Raw genomic sequence first — 20,654 nt, 5'->3', positions numbered from 1 at the left:
GGATCGCGGTTTGGACGCGGGTTCGCGTCTGGACTCGGCGAGTCAAGGAGTGGACTCGGCGAGTCCATGCTGTTTAATGAAACCCTAATTCCCCGGGTTTGGAGCCTATTTAAGGGCACTTATAGCCACCCATTGCGGCCTCCAGTCCCTTGAGAGAACCCTAAGAGAGCAATTTCGTTTTGGAAAGAGAGAAAGTCATTTTTGGGCATTGTATTCCTTGTATAGCTAGGAGAAGGTGACAAGAGCAAGGAGGAGGTGAGATTCCAGCAGATCCAGAGTCCAGAGGCTTCATTTTGAGGTAATAGCTCGAACCTCCTTCAGTTTTAGGGTTAATCTTTAGAGTTAGGGTTTTCTAAACCCTTTGGAGAGTGATTATGAGAAACAAATGGTCACTCTTCAAGTTTGTGCCTTGGATTTGGACTCAAAGAGGTCCAGAGACCTTAATCCTTGGAGCTTTTTGGGTTATTATGGAGTCATTGGACCTAGGTGTTCATTTTTGGGACCAAATCATCTTTTGATGCCTTGTGGGGGTTATACAAGCATCAAGTTCCAAACTTTACGTGACATTCATGCTTGGGAAGGCTAGATCTATGGATTGGGAAAGCAGATCTGACCTCAGAATGTCAATGGAGTCTGTGCATGGCATGAACTCTCCGAGTTGTTCTTGAGACTCGGCGAGTAGGGTTGGGGTTTCACGTAAAATGTTCAGCGAGTGGACTCGCCGGGTTGGGGGATGACCCAGTGAGTCAGGGGAGTCATTAGGGGGCTGAGTCAAGCCTGAACTCGCCGAGTTGTTCTTGAGACTCGGCGAGTTGAGTTATGGTGGCCCCGCGACTCATGCCAAGTGGAACTCGTCGAGTTAGGGAAGTACTCGACGTGTTAATGGAGGATCCGAGGAAGTCAGTGAACGCGTATAGACTCGCTGAGTCGCTTTGGTGCACTCGCCGACTCCGGTCAGAGTTAACCGTTGACCGTTGACTAGATTTGACCAATGTTGACTTAATGGGGTTAGTCAACCTTAGTTGTGAAAGTGTTAATTATAGATACATTGTATTATAGGAGGATTATAGCTCGGGGGATCGAGCACGAGTGATTTCAGGGATTTGCGAGTTATCGAGATACGCGAGGTGAGTCTTCTCACTATACTTTACCTTGAGTAGGTAACCAGAGTTATGTGATACAGTGTTTGTATGCTATATATGTGTTATATGTTGCACTACATTATTCTATGTGATTTATGCTATGCATGTTTACAGAGTTAGAACCTGAGGGTTCACAGAGTTTGGGTGCACGGAGCCACAAAGTTATAGCCTCGAGTGGCTAATATGTGTTATATGTGGTATTTTGGGGAACTCACTAAGCTATCTGCTTACAGTGTTTGGTGTTATTTGTTTCAGGTACTAGTGACGACCGTGGGAAGGCGTCGGCTTGATCTGTACACTCACTAAGCTATCTGCTTACAGTGTTTGGTGTTATTTGGTTGCGCGAGGTGCAGTTTCTTGGGCACCTCGTCAACCAGAGCGGGATTTCAGTAGACCCGGCCAAGGTGGAGGCCATGATGAGGTGGGAGGTTCCGAAGTCTCCATCTGAGATTCGGAGTTTCCTAGGATTAGCAGGCTACTATCGGAGGTTCATTCAGGATTTCTCCAAGATAGTCGTACCCCCTGACACGGTTGACTAGGAAAGTCGTGGTCTTTCGATGGGGGCCTGAGCAGCAGGTAGCGTTCGAGACTCTGAGGCAGAGATTGTGCGAGGCGCCAATCTTAGCCCTGCCCGAGGGCGTGGAGGGTTGTGTCGTATATTGCGATGCGTCGATCTCAGGCTTAGGCGCACTGTTGATGCAGAGGGGGCATGTCATTGCTTATACCTCGAGGCAGCTGAAGCCTTGCGAGGCAAACTACCCGACGCACGATTTGGAGTTGGGGGCGGTGGTCTTCGCCCTCAAGATATGGCGGCATTACCTTTACGGGGTTCGTTGTACGATTTACACGACCCACAAGATTTTGAGGTACCTCATGGATCAGCCGAATCTGAACATGAGGCAACGTCGGTGGTTGGACGTGGTGAAGGATTATGATTGCAAGATCCTTTACCACCCGGGGAAGGCCAATGTGGTGGCCGATGCGCTTAGCCGCAAGGCGGCGCCGATCAGGGATATTTGCATGAGGATGAATGTGGTGACTCCCCTATTGGAGCATATTCGGGAGGCTCAACAGGAGGCTATGAAGGAGGAACATCGGAAGAGTGAGAGAATAGTGGGTCAAGTCACCTCCTTCGATTATGATAGCCGGGGGTTATTGACACTACACCGCAGGGTGTGGGTGCCATATCATGGAGGCGTGCACCAGATCTTGATGGAGGAGGCACACAAATCCCGATTCTCTATTCATCCAGGGGCGTCGAAGATGTATAGGGATCTTCTTCTAGACTATTGGTGGCCCTGCATGAAGCGGGACGTGGTGTGGTACGTCGAGCGGTGTTTGACTTGCAGGAAGGTCAAGGCCGAGCATCAGAGACCGCACGGCAAGATGCAGCCGTTGGATATCCCGTTGTGGAAACGAGAGGATATTACGATGGATTTTATCACGAAGCTCCCGCGAACAGCGCGAGGAGTAGATTCGATTTGGGTCATCGTGGATCGGTTGACCAAGAGCGCCCATTTTATTCCGATTCCGGAGAGTATCTTGGCCGAAAAGTTGGCCGATATCTATATCAGGGAGATAGTGGCACGGCACAGGGTGCCAGTGTCAGTGATATCAGATCGATATGTGCGGTTCACTTCCAGGTTTTCGAAGAGGTTTCATGATGAGTTGGGCACTCGTCTACATTTTAGCACCGCCTTTCACCCGTAGACGAATGGTTAGAGTGAGCGGACCATCCAGACTTTAGAGGATATGTTGCGGGCATGCGTGTTAGATTTCGGTGGTAGTTGGGATACCTATCTTCCCTTGGCTGAGTTCTCGTACAACAACAGCTACCACGCGGGTATTGACCGTCCCCCATTCGAGATGTTGTATAGTCGGAAGTGCAGGACCCCGATATGCTGGGGTGAAGTTGGCCAGAGGGTCATGGGGAGCACCGAGGTGGTGCTCAAGACGACCGAGAGAATCCAGCAGGTTCGGAGCAGGCTTCAGACTGCGCAGAGTCAGCAGAAAAGTTACACCGACAAGCATCGATTAGACCTGGAGTTCCAGGTCGGGGATATGGTTCTCCTGAAGGTGTCGCCTTGGAAAGGCGTCATTCGATTCAGGAAGCGGGGCAAGTTGGGCCCGAGATTCATTGGATCGTTCAGGGTTGTAGCCCGGGTGGGCAAGGTGGCATATAGGCTGGATCTGCCAGCCGAGCTCAGCCAGATCCACAACACCTTCGATGTCTCCCAGCTGCAGAAGTGTCTCGTGGATGATTCAGCGGTGGTACCATTAGAGGATATACAGGTTGATGACAGCCTGAATTACATTGAGCGCCCAGTCGCAATCCTCGACCGGAAATCGAAGGATCTAAGGAAAAAGAGGGTGAAGTTAGTGAAGGTGCAGTGGCAGCACCGAAAGGAGACCGAGTGGACTTGGGAGCCGGTGGATGAAATGATGGAGCATTTCCCCTCTGTTTTCACGCTTTTAGTCCCTAATAGCTTCATGAAAGTCCTTCTTGAGCCATTCTCCAAGCTTGTTTGTGCTTTGTGGGTTGTAATAAGTTGTTAGCCTTTAGATCTAGGCATGATTTAGTCCATGGAGCTTGGATCTACTACCTTTATGGAGTCATATTGCATGAAAGTCCTAGATCTACCCCTTTTGGTGCACTTTGAGCCCTAAAACCTTCATTGGTGATTATCTACACGTAAAGTTGGAAACTTTACGTGTAAACCAGGCCCTAGGAACCCAGATCTATGAATGGCATGGACTGGATTCAAGCAAAATCGCGTGTATAGTTTTTGCATGAGGCAGACTCGGCACATCGTTCATCTGACTCAGCGAGTCGGGTCGCGAGTCCCAGGGTTGCTCCCTTTTATGGTTGCAAGTTGGAGTAGTGAGTCATAGGGTATGACTCAGTGGGTTGGAAGCCAGACTCACTCATGAAGTCACTCGGCGAGTCAGTGCCATGACTCGGCGAGTTCATGGCGATCTTCTTGTCTCAAGAACAACTCGACGAGTTGTTCATACAACTCGGCGAGTCACAACTTAGAGTGTTCTTCGTATGAAGGCGAACTCGGCGAGTTGTTCATACAACTCGGCGAGTAGGATGAAGGACTATTGGCCTTGGGTATAGAGAAAGGGACTCGGCGATTTGGCAAGCCAACTTGGCGAGTCTGGTCAACTGGCAGTTGACTGTGACTTGACTGATGACTTGATAAGGGTAAATGGACAATTTACCCTGAGGGCGGTTAGCAGTATTTGACTAAGTGTTTGGTGGGAATTACAGCCGGAGGATTTCCGGAGCAGCAGTAGCAGACAGACTATTCCCACACAGATCAGCAGCTACTACGAGGTGAGTTACCTTCCAGTAGCGGTGGGTCTACGGCCACAATGTCGGCCCACCAGTAGGAGTTGTATGATGGATGATTGTCTCTGTGATATTCATCTAAGGTTGCTACTACCTGTGATATGTTTATGTGCTAGTATGATATGCTGCTATGTGCTAGTGACAGTAGGGGGAGATAGTCCCCAGATTACCGGTCGATAGGGCCGAAGGGGCGGTCATGCCCAGCCATGTTAGATAGATTATGAGATATGTGTGTTATGTGGTAGCGACAGGGGGTAAAATAGTCCCCAGTATCCGGTCGAGAGGACCGAAGGAGAGACCAGCACCCAGATATGCTAGTCAGTATCCGGTCGAGAGGACCAAAGGGGAGGCAAGCTCCCAGTTATGCTATCCGGTCGAGAGGACCGAAGGGGTAGGTCGGGCACCCAAATATGCATGACGATATATGCATGTTATGTGATTGTATGGTATGTGGTAGGTTGGGGGAACTCACTAAGCTTCGTGCTTACAGTTTTCAGTTTTGGTTTTAGGTACCTCTTCTTCGAAGGGGAAGGAGCTGGCGTGGTAGCGGTACATCACACACCTGCTTGTATTCCGCATTATGATATCTTCCTGGGAAATTGTACTCTGAAACTTTTATAATTATGACAATTTTTTCCGACGTGCAACATCTTTTGTGAAATGAAATGATTGTTGAATGATGTATTCCTAAATGTTTTGCTAAGTACACGTTTTAAAAACGAAATTTTTGGCACGTATTTTTGGGACGTTACACAAAGCTATATTAAAAATTGCATAAGCATGGCTCACTTACAGCCGATTTTAAAGAAAACCGGGCTTTGCTCAGAGCAGCGTTTCCGAAACCGAAAGACCCTTTTTCTCGAGACTCCGGGAGCCTCGGGGCTTCCTTTAGGTGCTAGGGATTTTTCGTAGGCTTTAGGGGTCATTTGGAACCTTAGAGAGAGAAAGAATTTAGAGAGAGAAGTGATGTTGGTGTGATTTGCTTGGCACCCCTCACAGGTATTTATAGCCGCGAGCCTCGGATGTATGTTGGGCGTAGTCCTCGGCTACGCGGGGCGTAGTCTTCGGATAAGGCCCAGCTCGAATCCAGCTGGCTCGCACTCCGGAAGAGGATAAGGACCGAAGGTACGCTGGGCGTACCAACCTCGGACGCGGGCATAGAGCGAAGGCGAAGCGACGTGTCTCCATCCGGTGCGACTTCAGCGATCATCATCGGACGACTGGGAAAGCGCCACGTCATCACTTTCGCATCAGGTCTCGCAAATTCGACTACAAACTTTTAAAATTCGTAACTTTCGCATACCAGCTGTCACACCCCAAAACCAAGAACGGCGGAAACGTTTCGGGGCGGAGGACGTCATGTACAGTATCACAACACAGTAAATGTAAATAAGCAAACAACATCATCCATTGCATTAAATATATATAATTTTAATACAAGTGTGTTCTGTACAGTTATAGACACCAAAAATAATGAAACACAAAATAATATGAGATGAGTCTTGAATGCACTCCATCTTCTCAAAAGCTGGCCTCGGTACCTGTCTACTGATGACCTGAGAATACAAGTTATTTTGAAAGAGTTTATCAGCATTAAGCTGGTGAGTTCATAAGTATTTTAGTGTCAATGTATCTTGTAAAAACGTTTGAACCTGACTCAATGTATAAGTTGTAAAAATGTAAGTAAATGTTTGAAAGTGTTTGTAAAAGTTTGAATCACTCAGAAAATCCTATATTTTCTATAAAAGTAACCTTCTACCAAGGCTAGACTGTTTTGTAAGCTTTCCTGTTGTAAAAGTGTGTGATTACCCAAATATAACTATCATCGGTTAAAAATATAGTTTGTACATTAATGCTTAAGTGAGGTTATCACTAAAATATGTAATGGGTAAATCATTGTAGTACTGTAGCTTTGTATAATAAGACTACTGCTGTACTAAATACTACTACCTTAAACCGGATTTATATTAAGGTTTATTGTGATTAATTGCACCATGCTATCGACTGATAATCAACGACATAATGAACGGTCGTAATAAGAAATGACGTTTGGCACCCGCAGACCTGCAGGTCCGGCTGTAGCTAGCAGCAAGGTGTAGGATAGTCAATCCAGTATAGATCTATACGCAAACTCACGCTCTCCCTCCATGAGAATTCTGGCTACAACTCGGGCCATGACATTTAAGGCATGCCCGATACAGTGGATCACAATTGTTAAGTATTCATGTATATGTATTGTTTCTCTTATATCTGTATATGTATTGTTTCTCGTATATCTGTATATGTATTATTTCTCGTATATCTGTATATGTATTGTTTCTAGTATTTCTGTATATGTATTGTTTCTAGTATATCTGTATATGTATTGTTTCTAGTATATCTGTATATGTATTGTTTCTAGTATATCTGTATATGTATTGTTTCTAGTATATCTGTATATGTATTGATCCTGCGTTACCCCGATGGTAACCAGCTAATGATGTACTGATGAGTATGAATATGGAAGTACCTTTATGTCTATACATGTATATATGATATATAAGTAATATGGAAACGACCTTCGGATGGTCACCCGAAATCCCACCAGACCACATCCAAATCGAGGAAAAGGAAATAGGGCGGATGGCCTTCCTAAGCCCTTTAAACATTATTTATATATCTATACATATATGGGCATGCAATTGGATATATAAAAGCATAAATAAGTTTTCATAAAACATTTGAAGCAGTAATATAATTTCAAGAGAAGATCGACTTGATGTCGATCTATAAAACATTTTGAAGGCATAAGTTGATAAAACAGTTTTAGTATAAGAAGCATTTGTTGAATCACAGTCTATAAATAAGTTCGGATAGTAAAACAGTTTGTAAAACATTTCAATAGTAAAGCAGTTTGAAAAACAGTTTGAACAGTGGTAAAAATCGTTGTTTTCCTAGTTATTAATCACATGTGATTAATTGCAATCACATGTGATTGAAGCAATAACTATAAGTATTTGACTTGTATTCCCCCCCCCCCCTAAAGTATTTAAAACACTTAAAATCATTTCAAAGGTTGATTCAAGGGGGTATGAACTCACTTGTGGTGAGTCGTTTGAATTGCAGTGTCGGCTACCGTGCTAGTTGGCAAACGGAGACTGGTTTACACGCACGAGCCTAGTTATCATATAATAAGCATATATATAACTAATTAGACATATAATAACTTAAATAAATAAGTTAAGACACTTAGAAAACATTTAAACACTTTTATGAGTGTTTAAGGTTCAAATGGTTGCATCTAAGTTGCTACGGGACAAGGCAAAAGGGTTTGAAACATCAAAGGGCCTTGTGTAGGAGTTTACCACCCAACAAACCCCACACCTTGGAGTTTACGGCCGTAAACTCATAGGTTTATGGCCGTGAACTCCTCAAATGGTGTTTTTGGGTGTTTTGTGGTGCTATCTTGATCCTAGAACACTCCTAACTTTATTGGAATAACACATGAAGTAGTTTAAGGCTTTAAAACACTCCATATGGGAGTTTACGGCCTAAGGTCCTTCACCTTAGAGTTTACGGCCGTAAACTCTAGGAATTTAATTGATTTGAGGCACTTAAACATCAAGAATGGCATCCATGAATTTATCTAAGGCTAATGGGGACAAGAGGCACACTTTGGTGCCTTCACTTGGAGTTTACGGCCCAAGTCATGTTCCTTGGCCGTAAACTCCTTTCAAGGAGTGGTTTAGATGTGTTCTACTCTCCATTCTAGTCCCAAAGGTGCAAGGTAAATTGTCTAAAGGCTTAAGGGTTGCTTGGAATGATTTTTGTCCCACAAAAAGGGGTTTACGGCCCAAGAGGAGTTCTTGGCCGTAAACTCCTACTAACTTGTGATTTTGATGAGCTTTTGGTGTTCTAATCAAGCACAAGTACTAGTAGTTAAATTCCTTAAGCATTTGGGGAAAGTTTTAGGGCACTTAAGCCCTTGAAAAGGGGTTTACGGCCGAAGGGAGTTCCTTGGCCGTAAACTCCTAGAAACTTATGTATTTGATGTCTTTTGATGCCTAAAATAAGCACAAGCAATTTAGGGTAAAGGTCTTTAAGCATTAGGGGGAGTTTAGGGCACTAATTGCCCTTGAAAAGGGGTTTACGGCCCAAGGGAGTTCCTTGGCCGTAAACTCCTAGAACTTGTGTTTCTTGGAGGCTTTTTCGCCTATAAAGATCATACCCTATCTCCTAAACAAGTTGTCTAACAAGGAATCGGGACTAGGAAGCCATAATGTTCCATTTTGGAGTTTACTCCCCAAGAACGATCTTGGGCGGTAAACTCCCGGATCTTGTAATCTAAACATGTTATTGTTGTTAACAAGCATTAAACAAGTATTGAAACACATACAGAAAAGTAGACTCACAATCTGGGATGAAAACCCGAAGATCCGTCAGAGAGAATATGGCTTTTCTCTATTTGGAATTGTGAATAATGAATTAATTTAATTCAGAAAACTATTTATAGTCCTGTAACAGTATGAAACTTGAAATGCCCAAGTTTCACAAAACCAGGAGTATCCACTCTCCTGATATCATCTAAAACATAATCCTAATGTACACAAACTTGTTCGGAAAAGCTTGAAAATCACTGAAACTGAACTAGTTTCTATTGAATAGATGAGGTTCGTATAATGGAAATTTCAGGTTGTCACATCATCCCCCTGTTAGAGGGAATTTCGTCCCGAAATTAGAATTTAAGCAAATAAAAGTTACAAACAATCAAGCGAAAAGATGAGGGTATTTCAACTTCATCTGATCCTCGCGTTCCCAAGTGAATTCCGGTCCTCGCTTGGCGTTCCAGCGAACCTTCACGATAGGGATACGGCTTTGTTTCGTCTGCTTGACCTCACGGTCCATGATTTCTACAGGCTCTTCCACGAAGTTGAGGCTCTCGTTGATCTCGATCTCGTCGAGTGGGATTACGAGAGTCTCGTCGAACAGACACTTTTTCAAGTTAGATACGTGGAATGTAGAATGTACGTTACGCAGTGTGTCGGGTAGATCAAGTTTGTAAGCTACGGGGCCGACTCTGGCAAGAATCTCGAAAGGCCCTATGTACCTCGGATTAAGCTTCCCACGCTTGCCGAAGCGTATCAAGCCTTTCCAGGGTGAGACTTTGAGAAGGACTCGGTCTCCCACCTGAAATTCCAAAGGTTTTCTTCGTTTATCGGCGTAGCTCTTCTGTCGGTCTCTAGAGGCTTTCAATCGTTCACGGATTTGAACGATTTTCTCTGTCGTTTCCCGAATGATTTCCGGACCAGTGAGAGTACTGTCGGAAGCTTGCCCTCTTGCTAATTGGGTATCACCAACCTCAGCCCAGCACAGAGGGGATCTGCACTTGCGGCCGTAGAGAGCTTCGAATGGAGCAGCCTTGATGCTCGTGTGATAACTGTTATTATAGGAAAATTCGACAAGGGGTAAATGAGTATCCCATGCCTTCCCAAAATCAATCACACAGGCTCGCAACATGTCTTCCAATGTTTGAATGGTTCTCTCACTCTGTCCGTCGGTCTGTGGATGGTAGGCTGTGCTCATGTCCAGCCTTGTTCCGAGGGAATGTTGTAGGGATTGCCAAAATCTTGAGGTGAACCTACTATCTCTATCGGAGATAATGGAAATAGGTACACCATGCAACCGTACAATTTCCCTAATGTATGTTCTTGTAAGTTTCTCCATCTTGTCGGTTTCTTTGATAGGCAGGAAGTGTGCAGACTTGGTCAATCTATCAACGATGACCCATATGGTGTCAAGTCCACCCGTCGTCTTGGGCAACTTGGTTATGAAATCCATAGTGATCCGCTCCCACTTCCATTCCGGGATCTCTGGTTGTTGCAGTAAACCAGAGGGCTTCTGGTACTCGACCTTAACCTTCGCGCAAGTAAGGCATTTACTCACAAAGGTAGCAATCTCTGCTTTCATATTAGGCCACCAGTATAGCTTTTTAAGATCCAGATACATCTTATCTGAACCTGGGTGGACGGAATACCGAGTGTTGTGAGCCTCGGTCATGACTACGTCTCGGAAACCACCGTGTTTCGGTGTCCAGATCCGGTCCATGAAATATAACGCTCCGTCACCCCTGGCTTCGAAGTTCTTGTCCATTCCCCTAAGGGATTCACTCGACACATTTTCAGGTTTCATGGCCTCAAGTTGAGCCGCCTGAATTTGCTCAGTCAAGTGTGAATGGATGGTTATTGATAATGACTTGACTTTGCGACCAGAATATTCCTTCTGACTTAGGGCATCTGCTACTACGTTGGCTTTACCCGGATGATAACGAATATCGCATTCGTAGTCACTGAGTAGCTCGACCCACCGTCGTTGTCTCATGTTGAGTTCCTTCTGATCGAAAATGTGCTGTAAACTCTTGTGGTCGGTAAAGATAGTGCTCTTCGTTCCATACAAATAATGTCTCCAGATCTTCAGAGCAAACACTACTGCTCCTAGTTCAAGATCGTGGGTCGTGTAGTTAACCTCATGTGTCTTCAACTGTCTCGAGGCGTAGGCGATGACCTTACCTCGCTGCATCAGAACACATCCGAGTCCTTGATTGGATGCATCGCAATAGACTACGAAGTCTTCTATTCCTTCTGGAAGGGATAGTATCGGTGCGGTGCACAAGGCTCGTTTGAGCATTTGGAACGCTCTTTCTTGCTTCTCTTCCCAGTCAAAGGCCACGCCTTTCTGGGTCAGGGCCGTAAGAGGCTTTGCTATTCGTGAGAAGTTCTGAATGAACCTGCGATAGTAGCCAGCGAGACCTAGAAATTGACGAATTTCTGTAGGCGTCTTTGGTGCTGACCAGTTCTCAATGGCTTTTATTTTGGATGGGTCCACGTGGATTCCTTCTTCGCTCACCACGTGTCCTAAAAATTCGACTCTGCGGATCCAAAATTCACATTTCGAGAACTTCGCATAAAGTTTCTCTTTCCGTAGTGTCTCTAGAACTTGTCGCAGATGATCACTATGCTCCTTCTTACTTCTGGAGTAGATCAGAATGTCGTCAATGAAAACGATGACGAACTGATCTAAGTAAGGTCGGCATACTCTATTCATCAGATCCATGAAGACTGCGGGCGCATTGGTCAATCCGAATGGCATCACCACGAACTCGTAGTGTCCGTAACGAGTTCGGAAGGCTGTCTTTGGGACATCCTCTTCTAGCACTCGTAACTGGTGATATCCGGATCTCAGATCAATCTTGGAAAAATAGCTCGCCCCTTGCAGTTGGTCGAATAGATCATCTATGTGTGGCAGAGGGTAACGATTCTTTATCGTCAATTTGTTGAGTTCCCTGTAGTCAATACACATACGGAATGATCCGTTTTTCTTCTTAACGAACAAGACCGGTGCTCCCCAAGGTGAGAAACTTGGTCTTATAAAGCCCTTGTTGAGCAGTTCGTTAAGTTGACCAGAGAGTTCTTGCATCTCGGCTGGTGCTAAACGGTAGGGCGACTTGGCTACTGGGGTAGCTCCTGGGACTAAGTCTATTCTGAACTCGACTTGTCGTTGCGGAGGTAACCCGGGTAGTTCTTCTGGGAAAATGTCGGGAAAGTCGCTCACTACTGGGAGGTTCTTTAGTTCTTTCGCTTCTAGGTTCGTGTCGACGACGTGAGCAAGGAATGCGTGGTATTCCTTGCGCAGATATTTCTGTGCCTGAATACTAGAAATAATGCGAAGACTCGCACCAGGTTTGTCGCCGTAGACTATAAGGGTTTCGTTAGATGGGAGGTTTAAACGGACTGCTTTCTCGTAGCACATGATGTCGGCGCGATGAAGACTTAAGCAATCCATGCCGATAATAACGTCGAAACTTTTTATTGAGACCGGCATAAGGTCGATTGGGAATGAATGGTTATCTAAGGTTAGAAGACAACCCAAGTATATGCTATTAGTACTTTCAGTCTTCCCATTGGCCATTTCTACTGTGAATTGTTCATTAAGTGTGTGTGGTTGTTGCTTAAGCATGCGAGCAAATTTGTGGTTTACGAAGCTTCGCTCCGCTCCACTATCGAACAGAATGCATGCATAGGAGTTATCAAGGAGGAACGTACCGGTCACCACTGTCGGGTCAGCAACTGCTTCCCCGTGGCCTATTGCTAGTACCCTCCCTGCTCCTCCAGTATTCCTCGCTTTAGGGCAGTCCCTTTTAAAGTGGCCTGTTTCGCCACATCCATAGCAAGTTGGGCTCACGCCAGAGCCAGGAACCTAGGAGATCGGTTGCGCTGGGAACTTACAGAATCGGACGGTGTGTCCTTTTCTGTGGCAGTTGTTACACTGCATTTCACGGCAGGCGCCGTTATGATGGAAGTTGCATTTGTTGCACTTCGGCAAACTTCCAGCATACTGCTTCCCCGGAGCAGTAACAGCAGTAGGGGCTACCGCAGCATGTACTGCTACGATTTGCTGTTTCTTTGAAGCACGCTGCTTCTTCTTCTCGTCCCAGAACTTCCGCTTGTTGCCAGCGGGTTTAGAGGGTTCTGGGATGGCTAGAGTGGTTGTAGTTGCAGGGGTCTTGACTCCATGGTCAATAAGTCTTTGTGCCAATCGCTTGGCACTGTCGAAAGTAGCAGGGTTGGATGCTAAGACATTCCCCTGGTACGGAGGCACTAGCCCCCATACATACCGCTCAATCTTTTTCCCTTCAGTGGGAACCATGTTGGGGCATAGGGCCACCAGTTCGCTAAAGCGGGCAGTGTAAGCGATCACGTTGGTGCCCTTCATAGACAGATTCCAGAGTTCATGTTCTAACTTCTGGACTTCGCCCCTAGGGCAGTACTCCTCAGTCATGAGGTCCTTCATCGTTGCCCAGCCCATGTCGTTAGCCACGACGAGAGTTAGGGCTTTGACGTGGCCGTTCCACCACGTTAGGGCTTTATCCTCGAAGGTGCACGCGACATATTTTACTTTGAATGCTGCAGGGCACGAACAGATTTCGAAGACTGATTCAGTCTTCTCGAACCATTGCGAGAGAGCAATGACTCCGCCGGTGCCATAGAAAGGCTTCGGCTTGCAGTTTGTAAAATCCTTGTAAGAGCACTCCCTCGAGCGCACAGGGATTTCAACTGGGATAGATTCAACAGGGGTTCCACCTCTGCTAGCATCCGATGAGTGATACTGAGCCATGGCAGTTGCCACTGCTGCAGCTACGGCAGCATTCAGGGCTGCAGTATCGATGACCGCAGGTGGTGGAGGCGGTGGAGGTACAGGATTATTCCTATTTCTGGGAGACTTGCGAGGAGGCATCCTTCAGCTATAAGTTTATAAAAACAAGAGGGATGATAAGAATCGATTTGTAAGCAATGTGAGAGTGACCCATGGACTAATTACCCATAGCCCAACAGTTGAATGAGTGTTTGAAATCACATAAGAAATATTAGTAGGAATACACAAGTGTACAAATTTTTCCCACAGATTATATAGATTTCAATAGTACGGGTATTACTGATGCAATAAGTTCAAGGAAAATCGACCTAACAGTAGGTCTTACATCATACCATAAGGACAGTACTGACAGTCCTAGATTCCTAATTAGAGTACCGAAAGTTAGGAATATTTTACAGACAAGTGCTACTTAGAGCACATAAGTTCAAGGCTATCCCTAAATCAAAAGACAGAGATGTACTAGACATCATCTAATGGCGATGGGAATTCCTCGGGCGATCCCTGAGGTCGGACACTTGGCGAAACACCTCTTGAAGGTGTCGGTCCTGAGCTCTTTGACGAGCTCGAAGTTCTAAGACTTCAGCACGTGAGGCAGCCAGCTGTTGCTGCAGAGTTTCGTTGGTTCTCCGGGTCCGTTCCATGTCTTCTTCAAGACGGAGGATGCGGACTGCATTGACGCCTGAATTGGCATCAATCTCCATGACCCGGTCGATGGCTGCTCGACCTTGCTCAACATTACGAGCTATTCTGCGGATGATTACCGGCAGAGCTCTGTCAGCAGAGCCACCATCGCTAATGTTGTAAAAGGTTCGGTCCCCAAAGTATGGCAAGGGCTGACCCTGCTCATCACTCCAGCGATTCAGATTGTTTGCCCACATGGGAGTAGGACCTGGAAACGCTGGTCGAGGGTTGTTGTTCGGGGCTTGACCTACAATCGGTAGGTTGTTGACTTCAGGCTCGGAGTCGGATCCATCCGAAAAGCCTTCTGCGAGGTGATCATCCAAAGGGATTGGATGGTCATCTTCGGGCTCTTCATCGATCCACCCGGCATTGCCTTCATTGGGAAAGTACGGGTCGCCATGATGGAATCCAGCCATTTAGATCTACGCGAGAAGAGAGGTATAAGAATATAGTATACGTGTAACTAGTAGCACAAAATACTCCTATAGTATTTTAAGTTCTAAGTTCTACTGATCTTCTTGTGGTATTGTTGGTAAGTTTTTAGACTTGCTAACATATCACAACCATTCTAGGGCATATGCTAATCACTCGTAGGACCAGCATAGTTGATCAGGCTATCCCATTCCCAGGACTGACCATACATCCCCGAGCTCACCTGTGATATTCAACAATCGTAATACATTTGTTCTTGTCATTGTGACACTGATTTTAGTATGAATGTAGACTAGTATACTTAATTAAATATTTTATTATTTAAAGTATAGACTCTTGGTCAGAGTGTTTTAGTCCCTTTTGGGTTTATAGATTAGTATATCTTTTATGGGTTGATATACTTGATTCACTATAAACAATGCTCTGATACCAATCTGTCACACCCCAAAACCAAGAACGGCGGAAACGTTCCGGGGCGGAGGACGTCATGTACAGTATCACAACACAGTAAATGTAAATAAGCAAACAACATCATCCATTACATTAAATATATATAATTTTAATACAAGTGTGTTCTGTACAGTTATAGACACCAAAAATAATGAAACACAAAATAATATGAGATGAGTCTTGAATGCACTCCATCTTCTCAAAAGCTAGCCTCGGTACCTGTCTACTGATGACCTGAGAATACAAGTTATTTTGAAAGAGTTTATCAGCATTAAGCTGGTGAGTTCATAAGTATTTTAGTGTCAATGTATCTTGTAAAAACGTTTGAACCTGACTCAATGTATAAGTTGTAAAAATGTAAGTAAATGTTTGAAAGTGTTTGTAAAAGTTTGAATCACTCAGAAAATCCTATATTTTCTATAAAAGTAACCTTCTACCAAGGCTAGACTGTTTTGTAAGCTTTCCTGTTGTAAAAGTGTGTGATTACCCAAATATAACTATCATCGGTTAAAAATATAGTTTGTACATTAATGCTTAAGTGAGGTTATCACTAAAATATGTAATGGGTAAATCATTGTAGTACTGTAGCTTTGTATAATAAGACTACTGCTGTACTAAATACTACTACCTTAAACCGGATTTATATTAAGGTTTATTGTGATTAATTGCACCATGCTATCGACTGATAATCAACGACATAATGAACGGTCGTAATAAGAAATGACGTTTGGCACCCGCAGACCTGCAGGTCCGGCTGTAGCTAGCAGCAAGGTGTAGGATAGTCAATCCAGTATAGATCTATACGCAAACTCACGCTCTCCCTCCAAGAGAATTCTGGCTACAACTCGGGCCATGACATTTAAGGCATGCCCGATACAGTGGATCACAATTGTTAAGTATTCATGTATATGTATTATTTCTCGTATATCTGTATATGTATTGTTTCTCGTATATCTGTATATGTATTGTTTCTCGTATATCTGTATATGTATTGTTTCTCGTATATCTGTATATGTATTGTTTCTAGTATATCTGTATATGTATTGTTTCTAGTATTTCTGTATATGTATTGTTTCTAGTATATCTGTATATGTATTGTTTCTAGTATATCTGTATATGTATTGATCCTGCGTTACCCCGATGGTAACCAGCTAATGATGTACTGATGAGTATGAATATGGAAGTACCTTTATGTCTATACATGTATATATGATATATAAGTAATATGGAAACGACCTTCGGATGGTCACCCGAAATCCCACCAGACCACATCCAAATCGAGGAAAAGGAAATAGGGCGGATGGCCTTCCTAAGCCCTTTAAACATTATTTATATATCTATACATATATGGGCATGCAATTGGATATATAAAAGCATAAATAAGTTTTCATAAAACATTTGAAGCAGTAATATAATTTCAAGAGAAGATCGACTTGATGTCGATCTATAAAACATTTTGAAGGCATAAGTTGATAAAACAGTTTTAGTATAAGAAGCATTTGTTGAATCACAGTCTATAAATAAGTTCGGATAGTAAAACAGCTTGTAAAACATTTCAATAGTAAAGCAGTTTGAAAAACAGTTTGAACAGTGGTAAAAATCGGTGTTTTCCTAGTTATTAATCACATGTGATTAATTGCAATCACATGTGATTGAAGCAATAACTATAAGTATTTGACTTGTATTCCCCCCCCCCCCTAAAGTATTTAAAACACTTAAAATCATTTCAAAGGTTGATTCAAGGGGGTATGAACTCACTTGTGGTGAGTCGTTTGAATTGCAGTGTCGGCTACCGTGCTAGTTGGCAAACGGAGACTGGTTTACACGCACGAGCCTAGTTATCATATAATAAGCATATATATAACTAATTAGACATATAATAACTTAAATAAATAAGTTAAGACACTTAGAAAACATTTAAACACTTTTATGAGTGTTTAAGGTTCAAATGGTTGCATCTAAGTTGCTACGGGACAAGGCAAAAGGGTTTGAAACATCAAAGGGCCTTGTGTAGGAGTTTACCACCCAACAAACCCCACACCTTGGAGTTTACGGCCGTAAACTCATAGGTTTATGGCCGTGAACTCCTCAAATGGTGTTTTTGGGTGTTTTGTGGTGCTATCTTGATCCTAGAACACTCCTAATTTTATTGGAATAACACATGAAGTAGTTTAAGGCTTTAAAACACTCCATATGGGAGTTTACGGCCTAAGGTCCTTCACCTTAGAGTTTACGGCCGTAAACTCTAGGAATTTAATTGATTTGAGGCACTTAAACATCAAGAATGGCATCCATGAATTTATCTAAGGCTAATGGGGACAAGAGGCACACTTTGGTGCCTTCACTTGGAGTTTACGGCCCAAGTCATGTTCCTTGGCCGTAAACTCCTTTCAAGGAGTGGTTTAGATGTGTTCTACTCTCCATTCTAGTCCCAAAGGTGCAAGGTAAATTGTCTAAAGGCTTAAGGGTTGCTTGGAATGATTTTTGTCCCACAAAAAGGGGTTTACGGCCCAAGAGGAGTTCTTGGCCGTAAACTCCTACTAACTTGTGATTTTGATGAGCTTTTGGTGTTCTAATCAAGCACATGTACTAGTAGTTAAAGTCCTTAAGCATTTGGGGAAAGTTTTAGGGCACTTAAGCCCTTGAAAAGGGGTTTACGGCCCAAGGGAGTTCCTTGGCCGTAAACTCCTAGAAAATTATGTATTTGATGTCTTTTGATGCCTAAAATAAGCACAAGCAATTTAGGGTAAAGGTCTTTAAGCATTAGGGGGAGTTTAGGGCACTAATTGCCCTTGAAAAGGGGTTTACGGCCCAAGGGAGTTCCTTGGCCATAAACTCCTAGAACTTGTGTTTCTTGGATGCTTTTTGGCCTATAAAGATCATACCCTATCTCCTAAACAAGTTGTCTAACAAGGAATCGGGACTAGGAAGCCATAATGTTCCATTTTGGAGTTTACTCCCCAAGAACGATCTTGGGCGGTAAACTCCCGGATCTTGTAATCTAAACATGTTATTGTTGTTAACAAGCATTAAACAAGTATTGAAACACATACAGAAAAGTAGACTCACAATCTGGGATGAAAACCCGAAGATCCGTCAGAGAGAATATGGCTTTTCTCTATTTGGAATTGTGAATAATGAATTAATTTAATTCAGAAAACTATTTATAGTCCTGGAATATTTTGGCAGAAAATATTTTTATTCCTGATGTTGGACTGTAACAGTATGAAACTTGAAATGCCCAAGTTTCACAAAACCAGGAGTATCCACTCTCCTGATATCATCTAAAACATAATCCTAATGTACACAAACTTGTTCGGAAAAGCTTGAAAATCACTGAAACTGAACTAGTTTCTATTGAATAGATGAGGTTCGTACAATGGAAATTTCAGGTTGTCACACCAGCTCTGTTTTCGACGTTCTTTATATCCACGTGAAGGTGGTGACGTGCTCTACAACTTTCGTTTATACTCTGTTGGCTAATGTTTACTTTATTTTAAAAGTTATATTATTAATAGGTCGGGATAGGATTGGTTCGTTAAAAATTCATAACATCTTCATCCGACGTCCGTTTTCGTCCGTCTTTTTATTGTTATGCTACAATTAATGAGATCTTCGATTCTCGTTTAGGTTGTGTCGGCTAAAAACCACTCGATCTAATATTCGAATTTCGGGCTGTACACTGCTAAGCCGAAACTTTGAAAAATCATAACTTCCTCATACGAAGTCAGATTTGGGCGTTCTTTTTATGGATGCTCTTGGTTTAACATATTCTACGAATTTCATTTAGATCGCTAAGGCTAAATCTCGCTCTATCGTAAATTCACTATTTACACTTCCCGGTATCGTGTCGGTCCCGTCGCGAAACTTCGATGGGTCATAACTTCTTCGTTATAACTCGGATTACGGCGTTCTTTATATCCCCTAAATCCTTGTTTCAACCACTACAACTTTATGTAAAGTTATCGGGCTTATCTCACACTTTAAGTTTGACGCTTATTTTTATTCTTTATTAATTTATATCTTTATAATTAAGTAATAAGCACACAAATACATATAATTCAACTATTTCATCTTTATTACTTCAAAAAGAGTTACAATAGTTGACCTATAAAATTACATTGTCTAAAATGCTTAGCCCCGAAACCCGGGCGTTACAGAACAGTAAAGGATTCGAAAATGGATCAAACACAAATTATGGGCGGGAGGATGAATAGTAACAAATATCATGATATCGAATCTAATACAATATGAATTTTTGGCTCAAGATAATAAATTCAATTCATTATTAGCCTTGATTTTTATTAAACTGAATAATTACAAATTGAGAATTGAATAAAATAAAAGAATATTGGATTTTAAAAAAATTTGATCCAATGAATCAAAATGATAAAAAAATTCAAAAACGCAAGGACGAATCAATGAGATTTTGAGAGATTATTTAGAGACTCACCATAAACGTTCCAATTGTGTTGATTGTAGCCACACTGAGAACCGTTTCTTCAAAAAAATCTCTTTGATCTTCGAAGACCCGCTCTGATTCCAATTGATGTGAATTAAGATCATTGATTTGGCATGTGGAATTAAATGACCACAAAGAACATGTTGATTTGGGTGCTAAAAGATGTATTCGATCATAGTAAATGACTATAAAAAAAGGAACTAGACTAGAATTTCATAAATATTTCACTCACTAATCACTATGAATTACATCGCTCAAGCACACCTCTACAAGTGGCATGAAACCCACCATATATAGAGGTGTTTACATCTCTCTCTCTCTCTCTCTGTATATATATATATATATATATATATATATATATATATATATCATGTCACAAGGCATCACTACCACATGCAAGTGGGTCTACAATAGTCAAACCATTACAAAGTCATTCATGCATAACTTTGCACCCCAATAGTTTTCTGAAGCTCCCTAGTTTTCTGAGTGAAGTAAGCTTCATATTTAGTCTTTTCTTTTTTCTCATGCATCTTCCTCAACATACACTTATTCACAAAATGAGTTTTCCCATGACAATAGTTACAATTGTAACCAGAGTCACCAAACAATTTCTTCTCAACTTTCTCTTCATCCTTTTGAAACTTCTTGTAACCGTCTCCTTTTTCTTTTTGATAAACATATTTTTGATTTGTGAATGTTCCATCACCATTTTTTCCATTTTTAATCTTATTTCTTTTGAATTTTGAGTATTTTTTCTTGAAATTTTTTTGCGATTGTTGACCATGAGTGCTCTGACTTTGCTTGTTAATTCGTCATCTAGACTGTCAGAATCAGAATATTCTTGGGTCACCTTGGAAGATTTGCTCTTAGATCCTTCAAATTTAGCAACAAAAGCTAATGGACCTGCATTTGGAACACTTTTTTTTTGCATCTTTAAGAACTT

This window comes from Lactuca serriola, chromosome 7 (assembly GCF_051521515.1).
Source record: "Lactuca serriola cultivar US96UC23 chromosome 7, Lser_US96UC23_V15, whole genome shotgun sequence".
Lineage (NCBI taxonomy): Eukaryota > Viridiplantae > Streptophyta > Magnoliopsida > Asterales > Asteraceae > Lactuca > Lactuca serriola.
The sequence above is the reverse complement of the archived record's forward strand: the minus strand, read 5'-3'. Positions refer to the sequence as shown.